This window comes from Dendrobates tinctorius, unplaced genomic scaffold (assembly GCF_039654945.1).
Source record: "Dendrobates tinctorius isolate UK_male_01 unplaced genomic scaffold, ASM3965494v1 ptg000008l, whole genome shotgun sequence".
NCBI classification, from domain to species: Eukaryota; Metazoa; Chordata; class Amphibia; order Anura; family Dendrobatidae; genus Dendrobates; species Dendrobates tinctorius.
The window spans coordinates 34,017,573-34,033,624 of NW_027361676.1; the positions used below are offsets into that span (position 1 = coordinate 34,017,573).

A 16,052-nucleotide genomic window follows, 5' to 3' on the forward strand; every position below is an offset into this window, starting at 1 on the left:
TTTTCTTGCAGACACACTGTAGTCTTCTACAACATGGCGGTGGAAAGCAAGGACTGCTCAGACGCCGAGTCCGGCACCACAACATGCCCTGTCCAGACATCACGGCCCAACAATGTAATGATCGGGTATTGACGCGGGGTCTCGCCGTGATGTCAGGAGAGGGCCTGCATCAATAGCCGATCATTAAGTTGTTGTTCCGTGATGTATGGAGAGGGCGTGTTATGGTGCCGGACTCGGCGCCTGCGCAGTCCTCGCTTTCCGGCGCCATTTTCTTTAAGACACACTGCAGTGTGTCTTCTACAAAATGGTGGCGGTAAGCGCGGACTGCGCATGTGCCGATTCCGGCGCCACAACCCACCCTCTCCTGACGTCACATGAAGATGCAAGACTCCACGGCAACAGCAACACCGGATCGGTAAGGTGTTGCGGAGATTGCGGTATGCGTTCAGTGCTTACGCATACCGCGATCTCCTGGGGGGATGTGTCACTCTGTCTGGAGCAAGACTGCGCAGTGCGCAAACGCGTCGCTCTTGCGCAGTTTATAGAGGCTTCAGACAGAGTGACGCTTACAGCGTTATATTATAGATATATAGATACTGTATGTATATATATATATTTATGTATGTATTCTATATGTATTCTATCTGTATATATCTATTCTTTTGTTTTGTGTTTTAACCTGTCATTGTGTCCATTTTGCTAGCCAGCGAGAAAATCTCACCATACGGATGCCATACGGATGTGACACGGATATTTTGATGCAAGGAAATTGCATCCTCGCATCAAAAACGGATTACATACGGATCACTGTTCATGAAACATTGATGCGATTCTCGGAATTAAAAAACGGACCGATTTTTATACATTATGTGTGACTCCAGCCTAACACCTACTGTACTAACAGTTACAAACTGACACTGATAAACAGGTTTATACATGTTCAGTGTTTAGTCAGTATATTACATCAGTGTTTATAAGCTGAAAACAGGAGTGGAACAATCAAAGGAAAAGAAGAAACACGTCATCACTTCTGGATTTTTCACCCACTCCTGGTTTTGGCTTACAACAAATACTGATCTAATAGTATGGGGGTCACTAATAGGCTGTTAACCTGGATGCTATTCATCACCTGTATGTGAACCACGCCCCATACAAGCCTCTATTGTATAATAATATACTAAGAAACCACACCCTCCATGGATTGGTAGGCCGTGAGTGGTTGCCTCCTCAGTATTTTTGCACCTGTGTTGCCTCCATCTTAACTACATGGGTCTGCAGCATCCTGAGAATTTTTAGTCCTCTTTTTGTGGCTTTGCTGTTTAGTGTTACAAATACTGACCAAATACTGACCATGTGAATGTGGCCTCAAAAGGGACTCTGTCAGAACAGGATGACTGTACAAACCAAGTACACGTGCCCGGTGCACATATCATGGCAAAACATTTAACTAGACCTTCCCACATGCTTGTTTTCCCTCTATCTCCCTCTCTTCTTCTTTGATTGACAGCTTTGACTTCATAGAGACAGAGAAAGATGGAGATGGAACCAAGGAGGTGGGAAGGTGTAAGGTTTTTTTTTTTAAGACTTTCACTCTATATGAGGCGGTCGCTGAGAGTTCCTCACTTATTGCGCCGCGGCGCCTTCTCTCTCTCCAGCCCAGATGGTTCTCGAGTGTGTTATGGAAGGCATTGTTCAAGACATTACAGTTGGAACTAAGCAGGGATCTGACGAACTTTTCTCTTGTGTTACTAACGGACCTTTTTCATGAGCAGCTCTGCTTCTGCAGCAAATAGAAATGACAACAAAAAATTTAAAGGGGGACAACAGATCTGTAGGAGTAGGTTCCAAAGTGATCCATGTCAGAAAGCTTCCAGGGGATGTTACAGAGGCTGAAGTTATAGCTCTTGGCCTTCCATTTGGAAAAGTGACTAATATTTTGATGTTAAAAGGCAAAAGCCAGAGGGCACAGGCAACTCTGCTGGCTGTGAATTCTGTACAGCCTACTAGTGATGCACTCTCCAATGCCGCTACTACACTGGATGCAGGCATGCGTGTATCTGGACAGAGTACAGTTCTGAGAATAATTGTAGAAAATTTGTTTTATCCAGTTACATTTGATGTCTTGCATCAGATATTTTCTAAATTTGGAACTGTACTTAAAATAATAACCTTTACAAAGAACACTCAGTTTCAGGCACTTCTGCAGTATTCTGATCCTATAAGTGCCCAACATGCCAAACTGTCTCTGGGCGGCCAGAACATCTATAATGCTTGCTGTACACTCAGAATTGACTTTTCAAAACTCACAAGCCTTAATATGAAATACAACAATGATAAAAGTAGAGATTTCACACGCCCTGATCTGCCATCTGGTGATGGACAGCCTTCATTGGATCAAACCATTGCTACCTTTGGAGCACCTGGACTGATTTCCAACAACCCATATGCTACTGCTGGCTTTCCTCCTGCCTTTGCAATCCCACAAGGTGTCCTTGGAACACTTACACCCCTTGCACTTCCAACAGCAGCTGCAGCAGCAGCAGCCGATTGCAGGCTTGGCATTCCTGGTCTAGGGACTCCTGGAAACTGTGTCCTGCTGGTTAGCAATCTCAGCCCAGAGAGCCTGACCAGATGAAAAAAATATTGTCAATAAAATGGGACGAGTGTCGTACCTTGTCCTTGTACCATGCCTCAACATGTCCTATTGTCCACCACCCTCGGATCCTTCAAACGGAACCTGAAAACCCATCTTTTCAGGAAAGCTTACAGCCTGCAATAACCATTCTGCCTCCTCACCACCGCCCGAGCCGCTGCCTCAAAACCACCAGAGCTGCTGCACCCCTGACCTTCTGTCTCTTCCGAACTATTCCATAGAATGTAAGTCCGCAAGGACAGGGTCCTCTCCCCTCTGTACCCAGTCATTGTAAATTTCTTTACTGTTAACGATATCTATAACTTTGTATGTAACCCCCCCTTCTCATGTACAACAGTACAACACCATGGAATTAATGGCGCTATATAAATAAATAATAATAATAACAAAAAAAGGATTGTCCCTGCTGTGGAGCACCATGCGCCGGTACTTTGAACGGTCATGCTGTGGTGACAGAAAACCTTTAACAAGCTGACACTGAAAGAAAACTGATAATTTAACAGAATTTAGTCCAAATGCCAGTTTATACAGTTAGGCTGTGTTCACATACTGTGGATGAACCATTTGTAGTGATTTTTAAGATGTGAAACCAGTGAAAGCAACCTAACTGTAATTACAAGCAACCCAACTACCATTAAGAACATCTGGCTAGCTCTTAACTGTTTCCTTGCCTGGTATTTTTCAACAGTTCGCATTTCGTAGCCAGGACAATTTTCACACTTTTGACATGTACAAATAAAACCTAAATTAGTAAATAAAAATTTATTATTGATCTCCAATATCTATGTTTTCTGAATATAGAAACTTGGAATATTGTAAAAATGTTCCACAGGACTTTATACATGGCGGTACCTTCATGCAATTTTGCATCAAATTAGATTTTTTTTGCTCAAAATTCATAAAAACTTCTATTAGTAGCTAAAAGTGTGACCCAAATAGAAAATGACAAATGTTGAACCTCTTTAGAATAAAAGTCTCACTTGTACAGCGTCCAAATGGACCACCTAGGCGTAGGTCTACACTTCCTTTGCCTTTCTAAAATCATCAGAACTAGGAAGACACAAAACGTGCTTTTACACTGGAAAATTCAAATCTGGCAAGTGTCATTTTAGGCAGTAATAACTCTACAATTGCCTTTCCCTGTCCCATTAGTCTTGAGATAGCTTTTTTAATGGCGCATTGTACTTTATGTTAATACCAAATTTAGGTTTTGAAATTATAACCAAATTTTTTTTTGAAGAAAATGTAAAAAAATTAACACTTTTCAAACTTTTAATAATGTGTCTGTCAAAACAGATATACCACATAAGATAGTTAATAATTGACACGCAATCCTACCATTTTAAAGATGAAACCCTTATAGTATTCAAGATTATTGAACATGAAGGAGCTTCACATGATCTAATGCAAAGTCTAATGAAAATATAAAAAATTCCATTCCAATTTTTTTTTACATGGAAATGAAAATATTTAGACACACGTGAAGTCTCAGAAAAGAAGTAGCGCCATTTAGAGCTCAAATTTTGCTGGAGTAGTTTCCTGACTCCATGATTCATTTGGCCCTGATACACTGGTACACATTAAACTACCTAGATGCAGCCCAATTTTTGAAAACTAATCCAATAAAGGCATCATAGGGTGTAGTGATTATTTTGACCTTAAAAGTGTTTTCAAGAAATTAATCTGCGGCTGACGTCAAAAAGTGTGAGAAACGTTCAATTTTTTTTCTCCAGTTGAGGTTATTTTTTTCGATGTTGACTTTGTAGTGTAATTTACATGTTAAATTCATTTTGTGGGTCAGTAATATTAACAAAATACAACATTTATACAGTGTGGTTTATGTTTGGCAGCGCAGTGGCTCAGTGGTCAGCACAGTAGACTTGTAATGTTGGGGTCTTGGGTTCAAATCCCATCAAGGGCAAAATGTGCAAGGAGTTTGAGTTTCATCCCACACTTCAAAAACTAGTAGGGAATTTAGATTGTTAGTACCATTGAGGAACAGTATTGATGTCTGTAAAGTGCTGTGGAAATAATGGCGCTATTTAAGTGAATATGTTTGCACAATAGAAAAACTACATATAAAAGAAATATATTATTATATTGCCATATTTTTGTGATCATAACCATTTTGCTTTTATGTTGACAGTTTTATATGAAGGCTCATACTTTGTCAGGACGATTTGTGGCTTTTGGGGTACATATGACTTTTTATTCTATCTTTTGTGAGATAAAGTGACAAAAATAGAATTTTGGAGGAAAAAAATGCTATGGTGTTCACTAGCTGGAATCAGAAAGATGCTAATTTCATAGTATGCATTGTTATGGACATGGTGATACCAAATATGTATTGCTTATCTAAATTGTATTACTTTTTTATAATAAAAAAAGGATATTTTTATTTTGATATTACCTTCTATTTTTCAGAAACATTTTTTCACTGTGCTGATGTGATTCCCAACAATTCTTACACACTGACAGCAAGTAATCACATATGATCTCTCTCCTGTCCCTGCAATCTGTCAGCACCCACGTAGCCACATCTCCTACACAATGATAAAAATCCGGGTGGGGGGGATTTAACAGGCTGTATCTCTGCCAGGATTGCAGAAACAACAGTGGTTCTGGACACATAAAAATAAATGAAAGCTGTAGAAAACTCACCTTCCCACTCGGCTCATTGGCCCCTAAGGTCTTCACCAACTATCCGGTCCTTGGCACATCTTCTTGTCACTGCCACTGAGTGCTGAGCCTTCACGCATCTTCACGCTAGGCTGGGACTTCTGCACAGTTCTAAGAAAGCACACGGAATATGATAATTCGACACTCACCATGACCGTACATGAGCATCTACACAATCATTCCAGGCCTCATCCAAGCCTGAAGCTCTGGTCTAACATGAATAAGCCTCAGGATTTAGCGCTCACTGGAGATGATGAGAAGATGCTCTGAGGACTGGATGAGAGATGGCACTGAGCAGACAGGTCAGAGAAGTGCATTTTACTTCTAAATAATGGCTATAAGTATTGTGAGTGATTATAATTATTGAATATAATTATTTTGAGTGAGTTTAAGTAATTTTTATTTTTTAACCTTTTGACGGCTGCAACTTTGTTGAATCTGCATAGATGCCAATTGCAAAAAATCCACATGCCTATTTTTTTTTAGAATACTTCAGGAGAATTTTATTCCACTTGAATATTTTCCCTCATGTGTACTCTGAAGCCATCTTAGTTGCATCCTAGTGCTGTCTGTTTTTCATTGTCAAAGGCAAAACATAATTTGGAAAACCTCCATAACTTGTTCTTTTTTTGTGCACACAAAAAAATTGATGATGATACATTAATGGTAAAAAAAAGGCAATAGGACAAAAAAACTAATGAAGATCTAAACCAGCATACTCATGAAAAGCGTATGCTGACATGACGCCTTTTTAAAGAGGATTTCACCAGGAAATTGTGCAAAAAAGAGCCGAAAACAATGTCGGAAAGAAATAATTAACATGTGCAGCAATATCGAAACGACTTGCTGTGAATATGCTCTTTTCTAACTTCTTTTAACTGTCTCAGGCTTTGAAAGCCGTGAAGTGACTGAATAAAGTAACAAATCCGTTCTTGGAAGTCGGCATGTAGTTAAAAAACCCTGGCAAAGCCACTGCAAAAGACGTCAGAAAATATACTGTAGTGAAAACAATGCCGGCAATATCCTGATGTGTCTTTTGCTTCAAAAATAATGTGGGCAGGCCGGTGTCTAAAAGGTGCCCTGTACACATGGAAAAAATGGACTTTTTTTCTTATATGAGAAAAAAATAACTTACATACTTAAAAATAGGATTGGGAGGGTGCAACTAAAATGTCTGCAATGATGAGAGAGGAGAAACTACAGTAAATTTACATATTCTGTATTATTGCCATCTCGTCCTTTTCCGTTTGGTACTCATTTCGTTATATGCGGTACCTCTCTGCTTTAAAGGTGCAGGCAGATATCTCATATACTAATACTTCAGTAGTTGAAATTTACTGATCATACTATATATATTTTAGACCCTCTGGTTAAAGAACCACATTAGTTGCCTGGTCTGATCAGTAATATACAGTAAGGCCTGATTCACACTTCCGTTTTTGACCAATCATTTGCAAAAAAACGGGTCCACCATTTTTTTTGTCGGATCCGTTTTTTTCCCCATTGATTTGCATTACCGGCGGATCTTGACGGATGGCCATCCGTTGGATCCGTTTTTTTGCGGATCCGTCAATTTTTTTGCGTCCGCCGAGACGCCTGGACGGACCATGTAACGTTTTTTGTGCTGCAGGATTCGCACTTTTATAGTGCGCATGCCTGGAGGAATGAAGTCAGGCGGAAATTTAACCCTGAAATCATTTCTGGCGGACAGAAAAATTCTCTCTCTCTCTCTCTCTCCCCTTCCCGGGTAGCAGTTCCTTTAAAATTCGTCATTCGGCAGATCCATCAAAAAAACGGTCCGGTGCATCCGTTCACATCAGTTAACAACGGATCCGCTTTCAGCCATTTTGGCGGATTTTAACTGACACAAAAAAACTGATGTGTGAAACAGGCCTAAGCATTAATAATATAGGTGGCTGCTTTACATCAACCATTTATTAATATAATATTTTATCACTCACTTAATCTCACATGCCCAACAGGATACACTGTAAAGAGATATGGTGTCTTATAGATTTTGATAAGCACTTTGTATAGAAACATCAGTCGGGTAGGTCCCTCTCCTTACCTTGCTTTCCTCAGATACCTTTTTTTGCATATAAATGTCTGATTTTTTTGTATGCCGTTGCTGAATATGGATTATTATGTAGTTGTGTCTTCTCTTTTACCTCATGATTGACACTCTTAATGTTGGAAGAAACCTACTTGTATGCTATATACGATCAAATATTATCTCAAGTATGATCTCCATTATTGGTATGTTCATTTTTGTCTATTTTTGTTATTGATTTATATATCATCTGCTTTCTTTTTTTATAAACACACATATAAAAAGCGGGCTGAAAAAAAGCCCTAGCAGCTCACCAACCACAGCCGGAGCTCGGAGCCTCATCTGGATCCAAAGGAAGGTTGATTGTAGACAAGGAAAGAAGAAAGGTTCCAACTTCCAGGATAATACATTTTTATTCCAAAATGAAGATAAAAAATTCCATACACAACTTTCTCCCCATATACAAATGGATGTGTGTCGGGCACTGAATCAGATACGCGTTTCGATCCTTGGTGGATCTTTATCACAGCTAAAAAAATTAGTGACATGACGCTAATCTTATATTTTTCAAGGACCAATAGAATTAGCAACTGCTGTCACATGATCAAATTGACAGGTCCTGTACGCATTTGTCTACATAATGCAAGATTGCGTTATACTCATTCATTAAAATACAAAACAGAAACAAATATAACATATTAAAATACAGAAATAATTAATAATGATACATGATTTCATTTCTTTTGTTTAAACTATAGCAACAATGGCCACCACACAGCTCCAACTTAAGTGAACGGAGCTGAAAATCTCACCGTCCACATGTTCTCAGGCTAAAAGTTGAGAAATAATATGTGAAACCCCAATCATTGTTAGACAGAAGTCTGATCTGAGTGTTAAGCTAAGAATCTTGTGTTCACTTTTGCAAACCAACAATAGATCAATGTATGAGTTTTGGATACGTGGTCCATGTCTTTTTCTACAGCTTTGGTATATGGTAACGGGAACCTGGCAGTCAATTCATGCTGCCCAAACCACAGATAGCATGAATCCAAACCTGGCTGCATAATAGCTCTACTTGATTAACAAGTATGTGTGTTCATAAAGAGAGATCTGTCCAACCCCTAAGGCGATTAAGGCGAAGCAGACTGGGAAAAAAACAAAGTAGTCTCATCGCTCGCTAAAGTCCCCAGACCAGATCTGAAATGCTGGAGGCTTTCAGAGAATGAAATACTTGACTGCGATCAATCAGCCAGGCTAGGATTCATGCTGTCCGTGGTTTAGGCTGTATGAATTGACTATCAGGTTCCTTTTAAAGGGAATCTGTCCCAAAGTTTTTTGCTACCTAATCTGAGAGCAACATAACATAGACACAGAGACACCAATTCCAGTGATGTGTCACTTACTGGGCTGCTTAGTTTAATTTTGATAAAATCACTGTTTTATCAGCAGGAATTTATAACTAGAGAACTAGTAAACCTACTGCCAGGTAGTCAAGCATATTCATGAGCTCTATATAACCAGGCTTTGATTGGCAGCTTTTGGTGTACACTGCACATGAGCAGAAAGCCATCAGTCAGTGGTGTGGGTGAGGTTATATAGAGCTCCACATACAGAGAACTGGTAGATATGTAGCAGATAAAAGAGATTTTTATCAAAATGATAGTAATCAGCATAGTAAGTGACACATCACTGGCATCAAGGTCACTGCCTCTGAATTATCCTGCTCTCAGATTGAGTAGAAATATCTGGTGACAAATTCTCTTTAAAAACCTTTTGAGTGAATTCTGAGGGAAAGCTTTCTGTTTGTCAGAAGTGTGATGGATTTGTTATCCTATTTGCCCAGCTTCCAATATTTGCCTAAACTACTAATTTCTAGTATTTGCATTTCTACTTCCCCTGTGTGCAGAAAATGCTCAAGTGATACTGAGTTCAAATGAAATTTAATTATTTCTGCTTCAGTTCGGTCAGGATTTCTGTGCAATATTACATGGATTTCTCAATTGTATTTAGCTTTCTTCTGGATGATGTTTCTGACAATTACTGTTACAATTTAAATCAAAGAGAAGGTGTTAATCCCAGGAGACGTGCAATGTCTGTAAAATATTAATAACTAAGTAGGCTTCACACAGTCTAGGATTTACAAAATCAAATATCAAACATAAAGATTTTAATTTATGTATTCATGACTTAAGATCTCAATTATAAAACGTAACTAGAACATGAGGATAAAAGATATTTAATATTTTTATAGTAACAATATCTCCCGGGATAACATGACCTATAAAAGTACTTATGGTAGTGTATGACTTTTCACAGTATTTTTATTTTTTTTATTTTATTAAAAATAGGTTTCATAATTATGAAGGCCCATGAATTATGTCGGGATCAGTTGAACATCTGATGTGTACGGTGGCATGCAAAAGTTTGGGCACCGCTGGTCAAAATTACTGTTATTGTGAACAGTTAAGTACTTTGAAGATTAAATAAATGATCTCTAAAAGCCTTAAAATTACAGATGACACATTTGTATTTTAGATCAAAATATGTATATGTATATAGTTTCATCTTTTACATTTTAAAAATCACAGAAAGGAAAATGGGCGGATGCAAAAGTTTGGGTACCCTGCATGGTTAGTACCTAGAAGCACCCACTTTTGAAAGTATGTCCTTGCTCAGCCCAGCAATGAGCTCACACTGCGCTCAGCGTGAAAACGCGGCTGTGTGTGACCGACGGTGACGTGATTAAGGTTAGCGCAGGTCACACGCAGCCATGTTATCACGCTCAGCTCAGTCTCATCTGGCTGTCTTGCTGAGTGGTAACATTACTGATGTCACTACTCAGCAACCTAACTAGATGTAGCAGGGTTGAGGCTCATTGTGGGACATTAGCGTTATGGATTATTGGTGGACAGGTGAGGATTACTTTAATTTTTTATTTTTATGTTAATAAATGCAAAAAAGAGGGTATTTGTCAGGGAGTGTTTTGTTCAATTAATCGACTTTTGTGTGTCTTTATTAATTTGCACTATGGGATCAGTAATGGGGTGTCTGATAGATGCCTCTCCCTTACTAACCTTTACTAATCTCTGGGCTTGATGTCAGCTGACACTAAAAAGCTGACATCAACCCCAAAACCATTACCCCACTTGCCAATACACCAGGGCAAGCTGGATGAGCTGAAGATAAGTGCCATAAGTGGCATATTTAATGGATGCAACATTTCTGGGGCAGCTGAAAGTTGAGGTTAGTTTAGGAGGGGTCAATATCCATGGCCCCTTCCAAGCCTATAAATAATATACCAACTTCTGGCCATTGAGCTCGATCTGATTTGATTTGAATAACCATGAGCTAAGTACTTCTTGTTTCTTATCTTACTCCTGATGAACCTCAAAAGAGCTGAGTTGTTGTGAATACTGGAGTGTATAATGTGTTTATGGCTTATCTAAAGCAAAGTTGTTGTGCTCATATGCTCAGAAAAGATTCAATAACATAAGGTGGTCTCTTGGTCATTGTAATAATCCAATGTTCTATTACCAGATAAAATCACAAACCAATATGTCATGTATTAGGACTGCTTACAGATTCATCCTCATAGATCATTTAAAATTACCATAAACCACAGCCACCTGCTTTAGATAAATCAAAGACACATTATGCACTCCAGTGTTCACAACAACTCAACGCGTTTTCCCTCTTTTGAGGTTCATCAGGAGTAAGATAAGAAACAAGGAGTACTTAGCTCATGGTTATTCAAAACGAATCAGATCGGGCTCAGTGACCAGAAGTTAACTGGTAACAGGAGACAATTCCCCTTCTGATGTGATGCTGGACCAGAGTTTTTGAGGACACTGGAGTGTACAATGTGTCTCTGATTTATCTTAAGCAGTGATTTATGATTTATTGATGAGCAGTGTGAAGTGAATTATATGGGATGATAGGGATATAAAATCTATGTGTAATATTCTAACCTGAATTATCAAAGGATCATTGTGTTTTTTACATAAAAAAATAGGTATGCCACATATCTCTTCATAGAGCATAGATATAAGTATTTCCACTGCTATTTTCTTGCTCTTTCTCTCTATAAGCCAACTTGTCTTTCACTTTCTATACCCTGGTTTAACCAGCCACCTCTCTTCTTCTTACTAAAGTGCTATAAAGTCAACAGAGCACTTAGTGTGTGTATCCTTTTGGAAAGAGGAACAGAGGGACAATTTGCTGAACTGCGGGGACACCAATCTTTGGTCCCATGGTAGTTATTCTCGCAGTCTGATGAATAGTTAGAGGATAAGGATAGTCTAAAGAATAGTAAAGAAAGTTTTTTGTATTGTCATAGACTAGTCTATTTAGAAAAACACCTAAAGAATAAATTCATTTGAAAGACATTAGTTTGATATTAGTATATCCCATATTCTCTACATTTTCTGTTTCACCCTATAACATCTTTTTCACTCCCCTTTCACAAATAGGGCCTATAGGGCTAGAAGGGAGACCCGCCGACGAGTGGAGGCGCCATTGCGCAGGTCATAGGGTGCCGGCCTCCGCTGTTAGGCAGGGTTAATTGGTTTAGTTTTCACGTTATGATTAGAGTTGAGCGATACCGTCCGATACTTCAAAGTATCGGATCGGAATGGATCGGCCGATCTTAAAAAAAAGTATCGATATCGCCGATTCCGATACCGGAAGTCCCATTCAAGTCTATGGGACTTCCGGTATCGGAATAAGAAAAATCCTGTTTTTCCCTTGTACAGCCTCTCTGGGGTCTGTACGGGCCTTTCGGGGGGCTGTGCCGGCCTGCCAGGGGGTCTGTGCAGGCTCCAGTGGTCTGTGCCGGCCTGCCGGGGGGCTGTGCAGGCTCTGGTGGGCTGTGCCGGCCTGCCGGGGGGCTGTGCCGGCCTGCCGGGGGGCTGTGCAGGCTCCGGGGGGCTGTGCCGGCCTGCCGGGGGGCTGTGCCGGCCTGCCGGGGGGCTGTGCAGGCTTCGGGGGTCTGTGCAGGCATCGTCCGATGGGACTACAAGTCCCATCGGGCGATGCCTGCTACCATGACAGTGACTGACACATTAGCCAATGATGGGACAGTAGTAGTCCCATCATCCGGCTAATGTGTTGAATGTAAAAAAAAAAAAAAAAAAAAAAAAAAAATTACATGCTACATACATGCTACATACATACAACATGCATACTACATACATGCTATATTCATACTACATACTACATACATGCTACATTCATACTACATATATACAGTGGGGAAAAAAAGTATTTAGTCAGTCAGCAATAGTGCAAGTTCCACCACTTAAAAAGATGAGAGGCGTCTGTAATTTACATCATAGGTAGACCTCAACTATGGGAGACAAACTGAGAAAAAAAAATCCAGAAAATCACATTGTCTGTTTTTTTTTTCATTTTATTTGCATATTATGGTGGAAAATAAGTATTTGGTCAGAAACAAGCAATCAAGATTTCTGGCTCTCACAGACCTGCAACTTCTTCTTTAAGAGTCTCCTCTTTCCTCCACTCATTACCTGTAGTAATGGCACCTGTTTAAACTTGTTATCAGTATAAAAAGACACCTGTGCACACCCTCAAACAGTCTGACTCCAAACTCCACTATGGTGAAGACCAAAGAGCTGTCAAAGGACACCAGAAACAAAATTGTAGCCCTGCACCAGGCTGGGAAGACTGAATCTGCAATAGCCAACCAGCTTGGAGTGAAGAAATCAACTGTGTGAGCAATAATTAGAAAATGGAAGACATACAAGACCACTGATAATCTCCCTCGATCTGGTGCTCCACGCAAAATCCCACCCCGTGGGGTCAGAATGATCACAAGAACGGTGAGCAAAAATCCCAGAACCACGCGGGGGGACCTAGTGAATGAACTGCAGAGAGCTGGGACCAATGTAACAAGGCCTACCATAAGTAACACACTACGCCACCATGGACTCAGATCCTGCAGTGCCAGACGTGTCCCACTGCTTAAGCCTGTACATGTCCGGGCCCGTCTGAAGTTTGCTAGAGAGCATTTGGATGATCCAGAGGAGTTTTGGGAGAATATCCTATGGTCTGATGAAACCAAACTGGAACTGTTTGGTAGAAACACAACTTGTCGTGTTTGGAGGAAAAAGAATACTGAGTTGCATCCATCAAACACCATACCTACTGTAAAGCATGGTGGTGGAAACATCATGCTTTGGGGCTGTTTCTCTGCAAAGGGGCCAGGACGACTGATCCGGGTACATGAAAGAATGAATGGGGCCATGTATCGTGAGATTTTGAGTGCAAACCTCCTTCCATCAGCAAGGGCATTGAAGATGAAACGTGGCTGGGTCTTTCAACATGACAATGATCCAAAGCACACCGCCAGGGCAATGAAGGAGTGGCTTCGTAAGAAGCATTTCAAGGTCCTGGAGTGGCCTAGCCAGTCTCCAGATCTCAACCCTATAGAAAACCTTTGGAGGGAGTTGAAAGTCCGTGTTGCCAAGCGAAAAGCCAAAAACATCACTGCTCTAGAGGAGATCTGCATGGAGGAATGGGCCAACATACCAACAACAGTGTGTGGCAACCTTGTGAAGACTTACAGAAAACGTTTGACTTCTGTCATTGCCAACAAAGGATATATCACAAAGTATTGAGATGAAATTTTGTTTCTGACCAAATACTTATTTTCCACCATAATATACAAATAAAATGAAAAAAAAAACAGACAATGTGATTTTCTGGATTTTTTTTTCTCAGTTTGTCTCCCATAGTTGAGGTCTACCTATGATGTAAATTACAGACGCCTCTCATCTTTTTAAGTGGTGGAACTTGCACTATTGCTGACTGACTAAATACTTTTTTTCCCCACTGTACTACATGCAACATACATACTACATATATACTACATGCATGCAACATGCATACTACATATATACTACATGCAACATACATACTACATATATACTACATGCAACATACATACTACATATATACTACATGCATGCAACATGCATACTACATATATACTACATGCTACATACATACTACATATATACTACATACATACTGCATGCTACATACATACTACATGCTACATACATACCACATACATACTACATACATACTACATGCTACATATATACTACATGCTACATACATACCACATATATGCTACATACATACTACATACATACTACATGCTACATACATACTACATATATACTACATACATACTACATACATACTACATGCATGTTACATACATACTACATGCTACATACATACCACATACATACTACATACATACTACATGCTACATACATACTACATATATACTACATGCATGCTACATACATACTGCATGCTACATGCATGCTACATACATACTACATACATACTACATGCTACATACATACCACATATATACTACATACATACTACATACAATACATTCATACAATACATACATAGACATACAGTACATATAACATAGAGTAACATACTTACCAATACTTGTCACATTGTTCCCCGAAGCCATTGTCTTTTACGGAATAAATATTAACATAACAAACCACAAAAATACTCACCCACGATCCGAAGCAGTCCACGAGTGTGTCCCACGACGATCTTGGGTAGAGAACTGCAGCATCAGCTGTTGCTGCCGTTCTCTACGGGCTGCAGGAATCCAATGACGGAAGGTAGGTATCCTTCCGCACTGTATTCCTCCACCACTTAAAAAAAAAAAAGTCCCTAGTCTCACTTTATGCCATTGCTGCGTGGGAAATTCCCACACAGCAATGGCATAAAGTGAGACTAGGGACTTTTTTTTTTTTAAGTGGCGGAGGAATACAGTGCGGAAGGATACCTACCTTCCGTCATTGGATTCCTGCAGCCCGTAGAGAACGGCAGCAACAGCTGATGCTGCAGTTCTCTACCCAAGATCGTCGTGGGACACACTCGTGGACTGCTTCGGATCGTGGGTGAGTATTTTTGTGGTTTGTTATGTTAATATTTATTCCGTAAAAGACAATGGCTTCGGGGAACAATGTGACAAGTATTGGTAAGTATGTTACTCTATGTTATATGTACTGTATGTCTATGTATGTATTGTATGAATGTATTGTATGTAGTATGTATGTAGTATATATGTGGTATGTATGTAGCATGTAGTATGTATGTAGTATGTATGTAGCATGCATGTAGCATGCAGTATGTATGTAGCATGCATGTAGTATATATGTAGTATGTATGTAGCATGTAGTATGTATGTAGTATGTATGTGGTATGTATGTAGCATGTAGTATGTATGTAGCATGCATGTAGTATGTATGTAGTGTGTATGTAGTATATATGTAGTATGTATGTAGCATGTAGTATGTATGTAGCATGCATGTAGTATATATGTAGTATGTATGTAGCATGTAGTAAGTATGTAGCATGCATGTAGTATATATGTAGTATGTATGTAGCATGTAGTATGTATGTAGCATGCATGTAGTATATATGTAGTATGTATGTAGCATGTAGTATGTATGTAGCATGCATGTAGTATATATGTAGTATGTATGTAGCATGTAGTATGTATGTAGCATGCATGTAGTATATATGTAGTATGTATGTAGCATGTAGTATGTATGTAGCATGCATGTAGTATGTATGTAGCATGCATGTAGTATGTATGTAGTATGT

General features: G+C 39.5%; 1 pseudogene; it reads left to right on the forward strand.

Moving 5' to 3' along the window:
• The first annotated feature begins 1,653 nt into the window (after window positions 1–1,653).
• Window positions 1,654–2,635, forward strand: LOC141089254 (polypyrimidine tract-binding protein 1-like; annotated as a pseudogene).
• The last annotated feature ends 13,417 nt before the right edge of the window (window positions 2,636–16,052 follow it).